The 15,203-nt window shown below is 39.4% G+C and overlaps 2 protein-coding genes across 4 annotated transcripts in view; both read left to right on the top strand.

The window, feature by feature from the left end:
- gjc1 (gap junction protein gamma 1) overlaps positions 1-15,203 on the top strand; it is a 797,916-nt gene that overhangs the window by 289,434 nt on the left and 493,279 nt on the right. The window lies entirely within an intron of this gene.
- The window catches only part of LOC122784987 (speckle type BTB/POZ protein), an 83,966-nt gene that overhangs the window by 8,550 nt on the left and 60,213 nt on the right, over positions 1-15,203 (top strand). The window contains exon 2 of one of the 2 annotated variants that reach the window (XM_044050476.1): positions 12,108-12,237. The exons of the other annotated variant lie outside the window; for it this stretch is intronic. The gene's annotated coding sequence lies outside the window, so the exon portion shown is untranslated. The remainder of the gene's footprint in view (positions 1-12,107; positions 12,238-15,203) is intronic. 2 annotated transcript variants of the gene reach the window in all.

The following is a 15,203-nucleotide window of genomic DNA, read 5'->3' as shown; positions in this document are numbered from 1 at the left end:
TATAAAGGAAATGACTGCAAACTCAACCCTGAAAATTTTTAAAATTTGGGTACACCAAAATGAACACCACACCTGGGCCACTGATGTATATAGTTCTGTTAGAGCCCTGCAACATAGTAATATGCAAAATGACAACAAAAACTGATATCTGTTCTGTATAGGGCAGGAGGAGTATTTCCTCTGATAGCCAAAACCAGTCCTCTGATGATTATTAGGGGGGTGCAGATGTAACCGTAGCAGAACTGCTGGTGGTCTGATCAGGACTCACCTCACTGCCATCAGCTATATCAACTGCATAGCATCCTCACAACGTGCATTTAAAAAATGTTTTTTACAGTAAAACCTCTTTGATTTATACTGTACATTAATACAGGGATAGAGAGTGCAGGGTCGAGATGAGCAATGCAACCCTAGAATTTTGAAGTTCAACATTTCTATCAGATATTTTAATAGACAACCAGCTTATGAATTACTTACAATAATCTGCAAATTCCTAATCAAACTAATTGTTAGTTGCATCTCTAATAATAATAAATGTTCATCTGTCCACCACGTGTGTCGCAAATGCGGGTCTTCTTGCTGCAAAGGCACAAGTGCTAACACTTCAACAACCACGTGGCCTAATAATAATAATAACAATAATAATGATAATGATGATATCAGTGTTAACAAAATTGAAGAAAATGTTCCAGTCTTTAAAAAAAAAATTAAAAAATAAAAATAATAAAAATGTTGTTTTCATTGAAGACTTCAAAAATATTGTCTTGTATCTTAATGGGAAAGTAAGAAAATTATGAAGTTTAGAGACAAGGACCACTTCACCCCATTCGCCACTGAACAGAAACACTCCTGTTTCCTTTTAACAGAGATTTGAAAAGCAGAATCAAGGGTAGGGGCCTGACAAAGAGAGAGGACAGAAGCAGGTGGAGGAAGAGTATGAATCGTGGCTGTGAAATCGATAGTTCATACCGTTTCTAAATTGAAGGTTTTTTTTTTTTATTTGTCAGAAACTGTGTGTAGAGGCTGGAATATGAAATAGCTGTGGTGGAGGCCCCTCATGTAAGCAGCAGTATTGATTTTCAAAGACCTTGTCCAATTATGGTAGTCTGGGTTTTGTCAGTGCCCTTTAAAGGACCAGAGTGACTCTGATGCATGGGGCAAAAGATTTTGGGCATCACCCAACTTTACCTCTTGTCCTTCTCCCCTAGTGGCCAACTGTCTCTGTCTCAGTAGGCAAAGTCAAGGAAATACAATCTGCTATTTCTCCACTTTCTAGGGTCTTTCTGTGAACACAGCTGCTGGGTGGGAGATTTCCCCTGTTGGCAATTCCTGTTAAGAGATTTACTGCCATGACAACATAAAAAGAAAATAATCCCCTCTCTATTTTTGGTAGTATCTGTCTACATTTGTGTGTCTGTTGACAAGTGGCTGAGAGAGAAAGAGTCTGAGTGACTGGACTGACAGACTCAGTTTCTGTGTACTCTCGACAGTGTGGCTTTGTACTTCTGTATGTGCTGGTGTGTTTTGTTACTGAACAAAGACAGGGTGCATGAATGTCTGTCTAGCTGCCACTTGTGTCTAGGTGTATCTGCACATATCTCCTATAGTTTAGAAGTTATTGTGAACAGCTAGACATTATTGCAGTGGTTTTGAAGCTTCTATTGCTGGAGTGTTTGCAGAGTAAAATAATCAGTAATTTTCAGGCTGTGCTCTGCTGTGCTGTCCCATGCTGCTGACGCTGCTTTCATACTCTGCCCCGGTCTGCTTTCATAAGGACAATTGACAGGAGTTTATCAGCCCCCGGAACAATATTGGACATTTTACCAACTTCACTCTTGGGACTCAAAAAAGTTTGCTGGCAGTGAATCAAGGCTTTACTTCTCACTCTGTTTCTCTTCGCCTTTGCTTCCTCTACATTCGCCATGTATCTCATATCTTTCCATTTCTTCTCTCTCTCTCCCTTAACTCTCATTCTCTTTCCAACTAACAGGAGTCTCATGCAATATGCTTTGTTTCGCCACTTGAGTGCTAATGAGGCAGATGAATATTCATGGAGAGGAGGCTGACATCGCTGTATAGCAGTTGTGTGGAGGGAGTGTGTATGTGTGCACAGGGACTGGTGGTCACATTTCTGTGGGATTTGTGTTTGTGGATAGACATTAAACGAATCTGTGTTTCTTCGCTAATGATGCAGATGTGCATCCCTGAGTTTTGTTTTGATCTGTGATTGTGGATGACCCCCTTCCCAAGGCCTCTCCTCTCTCCCTGATGGCTGCTGGCGGGGCTTAGGTCTAGCCTCCTGCTGCTGAGGACAGCCAGGGAGAGAAAGACTGGAGAAGACAAGCTGCAGTTTTCACTCCTCCTTCTCTTCCTCCCTGTGGTCCTTGCTTGTGGCAAACAGATGCCACAGGCTGCCTCTCCAGGGACCATCTTCATCCTTTTTATTTTACTCTACCTCTTTCTACTTTTCATTTTCTGTGGCTCCTGCATTTTCTTTTTCTGGAACATACTGTGCTGTGAAGTCTGGAGCCGTCAGCACTTTGTTGTGAAGGACATATGAGAAAGCACATGGCCGATTTTAGTAGCTAAAAGCTGCGTGATGTGTGCCTGTCATTTCTCATGTATCGCCATTTCCCACTATGCTCTTGATCCCCCTTTTTTCCACACTTTTTTCATTGTCACCTTTGTCTGCTTTTCATATTCTCCTCAAGCAATTACTGCTATAGTCTCTCAAGTTCATTTCCCCTCTTTCCTCTTTTGCTCAACAACCTTCAATTTGCCTTTTTTCTCACTTAGTCATTGTCATTTTTGTTGTCTTCTGTCCATTCCCTCTCTGCCATTATTTGTTTCGTAAGTATGTGCAGGTAGCTAGTAGGTCTGTGTATCTATCGATCTTTTGTTTCATTCATGGTGATCCAATCACAAACACACCCTCTCGATTCATGAATTCACTGTGTCATAAAAAGTACATGCACTGTGCTGATGTTTTCAAAAGACTCCGTTTGCTCAAAAAGTGGCAAATTGAAAACTATTTATTGAGCTAATTAGTAATAATAGTAAAGCTCACAAATCATATCCCAAAACACATTGTGAGGGATGCTAACACAATATTGTCAACTTATTATTATTGACAAAATTCCTGGAAATATTGACAAGCTATTTTTTTTTTCAATGCCACAAACTCTTGTATGGTGATATAATGAAGGCCATCCTGCTCCTTGGTGCCAATGGCTTCCCTTTGTTCATGAAATCTGTGGCACTGCCACTTAATTTTGTCAGTTCCAGTCTAGCAGGTGAACATGCTGATTCTCATGCATACACAACCCTTCCTGCAGTTAGGGAAAGGGTGGAGGCTGCCCAATTTATCAGTGCTCTGACTGTAAGGCTACAGGGAGCCCTCCGTCTTCATCAGTTCACTCAGCAGATATAGGCACACCCCAGTCACTGCTACTAGACATACCTCATGTGTCTCAATTACATGTTAATAACAAAGCTGTGATGGTGACAAGAATTCAATGTTATGTAATGGGGCCTTGCTAAAAGCACAGGTGAAGCAGGTTAAAATGTATTTATTACCTTTGAAAAATAAGAAGCATCACAGTTCATGAGTGTACACCTGCAAGTGGCAGTTTACTATGAGCTAATGAGAAGATTTGTCATGTGCTGTACTTTGGTATAGCTCAGACATGGGCATTTTATGGGCTGCGGGCCACATACGGCCCTTTGAGGCGTCCCTGTCCGGCCCGCGGTATGTCAGTCATAATCACAGATGAACAAGTATTTATGCTTTGCATGCAATATAACTGTGTTGCTTTTATTTTGAAAAGCCTGACGTATGGACGCACGTATCTGCGTCTGTCTGCACAGCGACAGGTGACTCTTAAAATGTCAGCTCACGTTAAAAGAAAAGTTAATTCCAGTGTAGTATAATAGTATTCATTATATATAGTGTAGTCATTTGATATTTTCAATAGAGTTGGTTAGTAATTGTAGAGTTGGTTAGTAATTGTGTTTATTGTGTGTTTGTATGCTGCCCAATTTACACCAAAACAATACAATTTACTGCTTTTTTTGAATAAAAGTGATAAAATTTAATTAAACTGAATTCAAATTTGGCTTGGCCCTCAACGATATTTTTTTGTTTTTCATGTGGCCCCTTATGGAAAATAATTGGCCACCCCTGGTATAGTTTCTTAAAATAATGAAGCAATATGCACATAGTGAGTCATGCCTATAGTTTTTATGGTCAGCAAATGTTATTCCCTAAATTATGCTCGATTTTTTGTTATGCTGTTTGAACATTGGGTGCTAGTTTCTGGCAGACCATGCTGTTTCTGCACAGTCATGTGATATCTGCAGCAGTGAAAAATGTCTATCTGCTTTGTCTATTGTTCTGTCTCTACTCGCGATCTCTGCTGTCCTTGGCCTGTGTGTCTCCTCACTTTCTTTGGCCGACTGATGATCAAAGCTTCTTTGAGGATGCTGAATGGATTTGGGCTGATGGTGATTTGATATGTGTACGTCTTCAGAATCTTCTATTCTGGTATGATTAGATGATGTTGGACAGGCAGTGTGGGCACCATCAGCTTCCATTAAACCTCAGCACTATGTTGCCATCACCGCTGCACTTTTTCCACTTTAATATAACACTTTCCTTGCCAGTTGAATCAATTAACAATGATTATGTTAGTGTCAAAGTCTTCAGGAGCAGGCTGAGCTCAACCGCTGCCTCTTTCACCTCCTCCTTTTTGTCACGGTGTTTCCCAGAGGCAACACTACGCTGCTCCCCAGTCCCCAGTCCTTTTGCCATTGCAGAGGTTAACAGCACTGTGATAACACAAGGAGGGTTTAATGTCCCTATTAACAGTCTCCACTTTCCTGAAAGTGGTCTTAGACTTTTGGACCCCACGTAGTACCTTAGTGTGAATGCTGCATAGCTATTAATGCTATCATGTTCAGTTGTTATCATCACTGGTTTGTGGTCTTGTCCTTGGACTAAAAACAACTGCTTGATAAATGTGTTAAGTAATAAAAAAGTACAGAGCATTGAAGCTGCTATAGAGGGCACAATACCACTTTTTTGTGTCTGATACTGATATCATAAACTCGAGTATCTGCTGATACTGATATCATTCCGATACACTCCTTTTAGTAAGAGCTTCAAGTAGATCAAACTATGAAGTGCTAGTCATAAGTGCGATGTACAAGTTTTTCTTTTTTTTTTTGTTGTCGTCTTAGTATAAAACGTCATGTATAATATACATGAAAACATTACCAAATGAGTTAGTTAGTAATCAGCTTCACACAACTATCTGCGTGACTCTCTCTCAGCATGGCAGTGTTTTGTTTTTGTGTCTGTTGTGACATCCCCATGCTGCACAGAGTGACACGTCTTATGTCACAACTAAGCAGCATGGGCAGAAGAAGCACACAGTGGGAGTAAAGCACGGTATACAGCTTCATAAAGTTGCACGATAACGAAAAAAAACAAGAAGTGCCCAGAAGTGGGTTCTCCTGCTAAATCTCTCTCTCCTTTGTGTGTGTATATTTGTGATTGGAGATTGGCTTGGGAGAGAAAATTAGGTCGTAGAGACTGCAGTGTTTTGGCAATTACGCAGAAGTCCACAGGGGGCGATATAGGTTCTCCACTGAACTGCACGGCACAATTGCTTTTTTGTAAAAGCTCTTTTTCACACTTTCTTGTGTGTCCCATCTCTTTCTCTCGTGAGCTTTCCCCAGAATTATACACTTGGCCTTGGATTTGCTGGTGATGCACAGTGTTGTCTTATGTGTATATGAATTATTGCTAGTGTAACACACAGGGCAGTGAAGCAGCATGTTAAAAAGGTCACAACTCTGGCTTCTTCACCTAGAGTGTCAGTGCTTCATCACACAAACATTCACACGCTTAAAGTTTTTAAATATCATGAAGCTGCAAATTTAGGTCTCAATATTTTAACACACATTGGCACACACAAGCAACTGTTTGCTTTGGGTGTATTTTCAAGTATGTGTCAGCTGCTCCATTATGTTCTCCTGCCTTATAATTCAGCCTCTATCTTGCACATGGCATACAGCAGTGCACAGTGCAGTGCAATTGTCTTATGTCTTATGTAATTTTCAAACCGATGCAGTAGTCATTTTCACACCAAACAACAATGAATCGTAATTTTATCAAAATTGCAATATGGCCTGCTGAAATTTTCAAATTGGAGGTGGAATATTTGTTGTGTGAAAAATTACCATTTTTAGATTAAATATTATCCTGGCTAGGGATGCACCGATATGACTATTTCCGCCGATACCGATATCCGATATCCGATATTAATATTGCTGCTATGGCCGATAACCGATATCTACCGATATCGATATATGTTTTAAAAAAAATGTTTCTGAGATGATAAAAGTTTGTACAGAATGAAAATCATGCAAGCTGAATTTTTTAATGTCTTCCTTTATTTTCAAAACATGTTTTACCTCCAAATAACAAGGTCACATAAGACACAAGTAACCAACTACAAGTAAAGGTTTTTAGAAACCTTTACCACTTGAAGCAAGTGTGTAACTAAATGAAAGTACAGTTTAACTCCCTCAACTCACTAAACTCCTGTGAGAAAGTTTGGATCCTAAATTACAAACATGAACATAAATAAAAATAATACCCTGCCAAAGTTACTGTAATTGAGATAAGGGCGTCTATACTGGGTACGTAAATAAAGTCAACAACCCTTCCACCCGGCAACAACAACGCCACTTCCCTTAACAATAAAACTACACTGATATGAGAAACAATACCTGACAAGCTCTACTAAGAGCTACCATAATAAAAGAAAACATGTTAAAATACTTTATCAAACTTACCAGTATTCATGGCAACCAGATATGTATTCAATTGCAAAACATCGGAAAAGTAGCGCCGACTTGGCAGGTTGTTGCGGGGTTCAATATGCGCTATCAACCATCGGAACTCTTGGCTGGTCGTCAAGAGCAATCATTTCCATTACCTTGATCGTTATTACCCTGGCCACTGTCTTCCTTTGGTCGAGTCCCAGCTGCGCTGCTTTCTTCTTTGTCTGCTGCCTAATGTTACTAGCGTTAGCTTCCTGCCGTTGTTTGTGTACTTCAGGGTGGCGGTTTTTCAAATGACATGATCAAATTTGTGGTATTGAATGACTTGACGCGGAACCCTCCTCGCTTTACCTCGACTTTGCAAGTGTTGCATAATGCTTTTCGCGTATCTTCTATTGACACCCTGAAAAATCGCCCACACCGCTGACATGCTCTCTCCTCAACACACACACACACACACACGCACACACACACACGCACACACACACATCTTGTGCTGTGCTTGTGTCACTGACGCTGTCATATGCCCAAACAAATGCCGCATGGCCTCCCCTTCCCGACACACATACACAAACAGCAATTAGACGGGTATAAACATCGGTTGTTAAAATGGGCGCAGTTTTACTCATTGGACCGATGCCGATATGTTAAAAAATGACGAACATCGGCCGATAACAATATTAATGCTGATATATCGTGCATCCCTAATCCGGGCCTATACACATCATATTCTACAGACAAAAGTAAACATCTTTGTTTCCTTCAGATCGGCACAAATATCACACCGTAATGATTTAAATATGTTATTCAAATGAAAATGAGAATAATTATGTAAAACATACCATTCCCTGTCATATCGCACTCTGTTTCAGTCAAAATAATCGCAATTAGATATGTATTCAAAATTGTGCCCACATTGTGTACAGGTAGCAAGTACACTCTCATAATTGCACCCGTGGGTATGTTGGTTGTAACACAAAGTGTCTTAACAAAAACCTGGTCTAATGTCAATGGCGCAGTATTTTCATGCTTATTTAAACTGCACATTACATATTCACTGTGCTTGTGACTACACTTAATTTTAGATTAACTGATTATAAGAAATTTACATCATTGACTGATCCTGTACCAAAGCCTCAATCTTCATGAAGACCATGGGTCAGGTTTGATGGTGCCAGTTAGGATTAGAGTTTTTAAATTCTACTGCTGTTCTTCTTTGTTTGACATGCCTCTGCTGTTGACAGGGGTGGAAGTTTGTTTGAGGCTTTTAAAATCTAATGTGTCCGCCTGCTATCTAAGATTGTCTCTTTGACTGGCTCGCGACCCTCTCTGCCTCTCCATCTGCCCACCCTCTCCATCTAAATGTTATCCAGTGTTGAGTGGAGGTAAGGAGAGATAGTAATCTGCTGTAGCCTTGGCACTCCCTCGCATTCAGGTCTCACTGAAGAAGATTGATGGCCCTCTTTCTGCAATGGCTGTTGTTTTGGATGGAGAGAGAAAAGAATGGAAGTAGAGAAGTGGATTCAGAATGAAAACTGAGTGAGGGAGGGCAGGTGATGTTGGGGGGAAGAGAAATTGAGGTTTGGTGAATGTTAGTTGTAAAAGATGGAGAAATGAAAGAGGAAATGTCACAGTGGAGGAGCTTGAGAGCTCATTAAATTTGGTTTGTATTTTATTGAATAAGAGTATGCATCCACCTGTGATTGGTTTCAGATTCACATGTCACTCTGGTTTCTAATGCACTTGAGGGTTATGGAATTGGCTGCACATAGTTTGCATGTCAGCAGGATTACATTTAAATGTCAGCTTTCCTCTCTGGATGCAAATGAGGCTGAAACGTGATGGAACAATTTTGAAAATGCGTCTCTTGTTTCTGTCGCATTAAGATGCTGTAGCCTTTAGGCCTTTTAAGATATCAGGAATTCGTTGTTAGCAGCCAGTGCAGTATTGCTAGAGGGAATTGGCAGCCCATCAGCTCTCTACACTTTTATAGAGTGTAGAGAGCTTTTTTTTTGTTCTTTTATTTTTTGGGCTACCCCATCTCATTGTGTCTCCTCTGCCCTCTGCTTAATTTGTCTTCCATTCCTATAGGGTGTCTCCCCTTTATCCTCTGTTTCCTTACTATTGTTTAAGCTGCCATTTTGTTCATTTTACTCGCAGTTTTATTTCATCAGCCTTTTGTACATCGACCTATCTTCCATCCAGCCTCTCTACGTCTTGTTGGCTCTTCATTTTTCTGCTTTCAATTTTCCCTGATCTTTTACTTTTCCCCCTCCTCACTGTTTGACAGCCCCTTCCTCCTTTTCTGTTTACTTCAGACAGACCAAGCTGCCTTGTGATGCTCAGACATCCTGGGGTCACACAGTTAGGTTTTGGTGGCATGACTGTTTGGACTGTCCACTGTCATTTATCCCTCTTCTAACTGACAGCTTCAGACTGCTGGTGTCACAGGAGGAGACAATGGAAATGATGTAGGACAAAGAAGATGTGGAGACCATGAAGGCCGTGCTCCATCCTGCTTATCCAAACGGTTCATTGGCTTGTTACAAGCCTCAGGTCATACCTCATTTCCTAAAGTCATAGTGTCACACCTCTGACCGGCATAAATATTGTTATTCTGTAATATTATAACAGAAAAGACTGATTTGATTTTGCCAAGTTCACAATGGTCAGAGCTTTGTCCTCCTGGCAGTTAGTTAAATATTCAAAGTTTTCTTTGGCTCTGGTTTGGTCTCTTAGAATTAAGCTTTAAATGTTCACTAACTAGTAGAGCTGAATGATATAGCCACAAATGTTATCACAATAAAACATTTTCAAATTAGACAATATCGTTTATTATCATGATGTCAGGTGATTAAATACTGATATTTTCTCTTAAGTGAGAGAGTTGGAGAAACTAATAAATTGTGGTTTAAAATGTTTATTTGTGGACAGAAAACATTAAAGCACACTAATTCTAACAAACAGAAACATGAAACGAAAATATTAGATAGATAGATGTAGAACCTTTGTTATATTGCAGTTGACGAAAGTTGTTATTGAGGAATTGTCCAGCACAAGTAGTTTAATCTTTGTCTGTTTGTCAGTTGATATTGAGGATGTTGTTTACAGTTATTGGAATCAAATCAGCTTTAAAACAATTTATTATTTATATTTATTGTTTTATTTTAGTTAGTGTATTGTGTAGTAAATTAAATGTGAAAGAGACAAAAAAATATTTTTTGAAAACCTAAAAATGTTTGTATTTCAACCAATAAGAAACAGAGAAAACAGTACATATTTTGAGAAGCTTTGTTTATTATGTCAATCAACTGATTATTGAAGCAGTTGGCAATTCAATTCAGGAGTTAGTTGTCTCAGCACTAGCTCCTTGGCACATTTGCACATTCTCTCATAGCTGAGGTTGTTTTGGCAACTTATACTTTAGCACAGTGTTGAGTTTTCAGTGCCAAAGCTGTGATGTCATCTGAAAATAATGATTGGTCTGTGTATTTGGAAATGGTAAAAAGTGGAACGACTGTTTAGACTGAGAGGGAAAGCAATTTCTGAAGTTAACTAGTCTCAACTTTTGCTGCTAAATTATACAAATTAAACTAAAATTTTTTTAATTTGACTCCCTGAAAAGTTGTTAGCTCGGATGGTCAGAACTCAGTCTGCCTGTTAAAGATGTCTCCTAGACTTCGTCGTCACTAAATAGATTTTATAATGAGGCTTATTGATCTGGCTCGTGGCTACTTGGTTTGTTAGATTTGCAATATATGTTGGGTTTGAATCAAAGCGAATGATCACATATTCATTTCAAGTGAGCTATTGATCACATGGTGCTGGACCCATACACACACACATCAGAGTCAGATTAGCTTTTTGACATTTCTTTCTGGGCTCAACCTCTGCATTTTGCATCTGATTGACATTTCCCAGGTATGAATGTGTAAACATGTGGATCTTAAGATATTTCATTCATTCATGTAGATCATCACTTCTCTCTCAGAGGTAAAAGCCCACAGGCACATAATACTGGCCATGCATACAAATAATCTAAGTGTGAAAAGTGGTTCATTCCTTGCCCAGTACACCTTGGTCAAAGATAAATTAGTGTTTAGAATTGAATTCTATTCGAGGCAATCTGTGACCCCCATTTCTGTAGATATTGCCATAGTTTTAAGTTGTTCATGGCTGTTTAAAAGCTCATAAAGCTTTGTACTTTTTAATCGGCATATAAAAGGAAAAATTGACTTGAATCAGCCTGTTTTCTCTTGTTTAAATGTCAGGTATCTTTATGGGTTGGTTGAATTATGAGCCCATCACTGTGCCTGTTTAGCTTTTCTGTTACAGTCCATGAATCATGGGAATAGGGATGGCTACCACTATTTAGTTGAATTTCTCCCAGTACAAATATCAGTCCAATGTAGTCTTTACCCTCTTTTGAACAACTTAGAAGCCATTATATATTCATAATGCTTTAACTGCGTAACGTAAGAGACATTGGCAGCTCTTACCCATGTCCTTGTTGCATGCTAGTGTGATTTGCGCCAGTATTGGACCAATACTGAGTGTTGAGTCTCATGTCTACTGTGAAATCCTGTTTATATATGGTTGCAGGCATGTGGAGTGTGAAGAAACAATATATATATATATACATTTGTAAAGGGATTTTCATGAGACTGCTAGACTACTATGCTGGAGTTGACTACCACCATAGGTCCCTGCGGGCCATTTCATGTGTCACATTAACATGCAATGCAATCGACCGTATCATATCCACAAATATATACAGTATATACACCAAGGAGTATTAAGAGAGTATTAAACCTACTTTGACTCTTATTGCTATAAGCACTATGATTTGATTTGTGGAAATAGGACTACTTTCCTTCATGACTTCATGTTTACACACGTAGTTTTCTGTTTGAATACAGTGAAGAAGATACTATTTGTGTTTGGATTAGTGGTTTACTGCTGGGTGTAATTACATAAGGAAGGCCCATCTCCCACTTTGTTTCGCCTCTCTGTGTAAACCTCTCCAAAGTCTTTGTAAAACATGTAAAACATATGCCTTTGTAATATCTTGTCACCCAGACACACACAAACTACATACACAGACTCTCTATCACAAAAAAAATTCTGCTCAAGTCTCCTACGTAACAGATGTGCACACAGTCAAGTTGACATGGAGTCTCTTGCAAGAATATGATAAGACACTGGCTCACACCCATGCTCGCAGTCCTGTTGATTCTTTGCACTGTTTGTATTTGCAGCTTGCCAAGAAGCTCTGCTTTGGACAGACACGCAGTACTGACACGCCTTCAGACAGAGAAACAGACAGAGTCCAGCTGGCGAGCCATGGCAGCAGCAAGCTGAACAGATGTGCGAGGGACTTTGATCTAGGTGAGTACCAAATAGGGTGAGAATCTTGGGGGAGTGAAGGGGGGCAATGGTCTGTACCAATATTTGGAAATCGCAGGTGTTTGTAGGTCTAGGAAAAGTCTTAAACAAATTTCTGACCGTCTCGCCTAAAATAAGTGCCATTAAAGCCAGCTGTTATCATGTTTTGTAACTTAAACTAACTTCTAATTACTTTATAAACATTGCAGTCATTTTAGCTGGTTCCATTTGTTTTGCACTGATTTGTCAGCCCACATACGGTGGGCTCTTACCTCTCTTTTAGAGTCTTCTAGACAGTTTTTGATAACACAGGTCAGTAATTTGTAGTTTTAAGTCATTTGGCCTCAACCAAGCTACGTCTGATTTTTCTTTCTGAATAACCAGCCAACCAACACTATGCTCTCAGCTGGCCAGCACAGAACCGAATTGTGAGTAAGAGGAACTGTATGGTCCAGAATGAGAAATAAGATGAATAGTTTGAATAGAAAATAAACCTTCAAAAAGAATGAAGGTTACACAAGATTTAAAAGCTACCTGTGGAGGAATACCAAGTAGAAAAAGAACAGAGGAAGCAGAAGAATCTTGATCATATTGACAGCTTTTAAGAAGTTCCAGGTATCGTACTCAGTCGTCATTTATAAATTGCATAGAGTTGCTATAAAAGAAGAAATAGACTAGGCTTCTTAAATGGGAAGTGAAGGTGGAGGCACAGAGTTTATGCTAAACCAGAGAAGTGGCCAAAGAATAAGGAGAGAAAAAAAAAACAACAACAAAATATATCCCTCAGGGAAAATTATGTGGGCCTGTGTGTTTTCAAACCCCCCAAACATCTATGTTAATTAGGAAATGTAAAACTAGCAAGAACAGCAAGACAGCAAAAAAAGCAAAAACAAAATCTTGATGAGAATTCAGTGTAAAATGGCACACTCCATTCCGTTAGGGGGCTATTTTGTGTGTGTGCACAGAGATGTGAAAATAGTACATGATATAGTACATAATAGCATGCTGATGTGCACAGGTTTGTTGCAGTTCCTTTTGGTATAAATTTAAAGCACACATTCTCGCAATTATATTTCAGGACACTGTTTAAATCATTTCCCACGTTTGTAGTGTGATTTACCTTCATATATTCAAAGTGAAACTCGAATTTCACTTTGGCAGTGTCTTCTAACATCAGCCGTGCTGCAAAACCATAACAATTAAATTGGTGTGAAGGATTTCGTAAGAAATTCTGTCATATTTTATTCAGCTCCTCTCTATATGGTCATGTAGAATCGTGAATTTGCTTTGTAGACGTGTGCGTGTGTGTGTGAGAGAGGCAGTACTATGATATAGAATTTTCTGGTGGGGACTTGATAGTTTTGGGAAACTCAAGGTAGTTTGAGTGTAAAAATGATGACAATGGTGATGAGTTGTGTTTTTCTACAAGACAGCATTGTGTGTATGCTAATATGTACACTAGTGCCAGTCATGTGCAGTGACAGTCCACACTGACCCTGTAGTTGCATCAAATTTTTTGTCACCACAAAGACCAGCGGCTCCCTATGGATACTTAGTAATTAGCTAAGAGGAGATGGAGAAAGGTTAGAGTTGTGGGGCATTAGAGGACCCGACTCATCTGCCCCCCTCCAAAATCTGACAGGAAGCTTGTCTGATGCCTGCCCCCTCCAGTCCATTTCCCTCACACTTGGTTGCTCCAGTTAATTGAAGCCACTTCAGATCAGTCAGACGAGCTGGATCTGCACGCCTCAGCAGACTACTCCGCTCACCTGGCCTGTCATTCAACGCTGCCAGCTGCCGTCTTCCACATTCACATTTACCATCTCCAAGACACAGCAAGAATGACGGAGAGATGCACAGTATACGCCACCAAACCACCACATGTCGGCCTGAATGATTTGGGGAAAATATCTAATTGTGATTTGTCCTACAGATATTGTGATTTCAATTTGATTTGGATAATATTTCTATTAAATGTTCACTGTGGTAATAGTTTTACAACATGCTGAAAATGATCACAAGGTTGAGAACTTAGAGTTATGAATTGCTTCAGAAATGTATTGCTATTAACTAGAACAAATTATACCACAAGCTATGACTTAAAAAAAAATCCAATCATAAAAAATAAAATCAAAGCACCTTGACTTTTAAAAATTTGGCAGGCATAAGAACCTTACTGAGTCACCTGAAAATGTGGACCTCAAGTGAACAGCAAAGCACTTTGTCAGGAGTTAGATTTCTATCAATATGAAGTGATCCTGCGATACAGTTTTATGGCTATAAGGAGATGGATATTTTCATCTGATAATGGTTACTTACTCATGCTTGTAAAGCCAAGCGAAACAAAATGATCCAAGGGCAAACTTACCCCTAAGATGCCTTGAAATGTCTTTTTAGTGCATGGCACATTTTTAAAATCTAAATCTCAGTGAAAATACAAACCAAGACTGCAGGTCCACAATTCACAGCTGAAGTGACACAGACTGCAGTCGGATTTGTTTAATCTAATTTGCCTCCCACATGGCTTTTGTTGATAAATTATGGCTGAATTGAAAATTGTCCATGTTATCATAAAAGCAGCTACTGATTTAAACTTAAAAAGAAACAACTTGATTTGGAGCAAGACACGCTCACATAACATTTGCACAGACTATAAAAGTGATACCTTTATTATCCCTTTATAGACGTTTTATTTTCATTAATTGGCCAAAGCACATGAAAAAAATAACCAAGCAGGAGACGGCTTCACTGTGAAAGTCACACATTTCTCACAAGACCACAAGAGGTTGTTTACTTCAAACATGAGCTTAGATGTAGTTGGAGAATTTAGAACTCATGTTGCCATTACCTTGTGAGGAAAGTGTTAGTGGTCAGTTCTCCAGGTGATGACAAATGACTCAGTGCTTTGCTCAGTGTCACATCAGCAAGTTAAGGGATGGATTGTCATTTCAACTTTCTGCTGCCCTCAA

This window comes from Solea senegalensis, linkage group LG19, assembly GCF_019176455.1.
Source record: "Solea senegalensis isolate Sse05_10M linkage group LG19, IFAPA_SoseM_1, whole genome shotgun sequence".
Lineage (NCBI taxonomy): Eukaryota > Metazoa > Chordata > Actinopteri > Pleuronectiformes > Soleidae > Solea > Solea senegalensis.
Note: the sequence above shows the minus strand (reverse complement) of the source record. Positions and strands in the feature narration are given on the sequence as shown.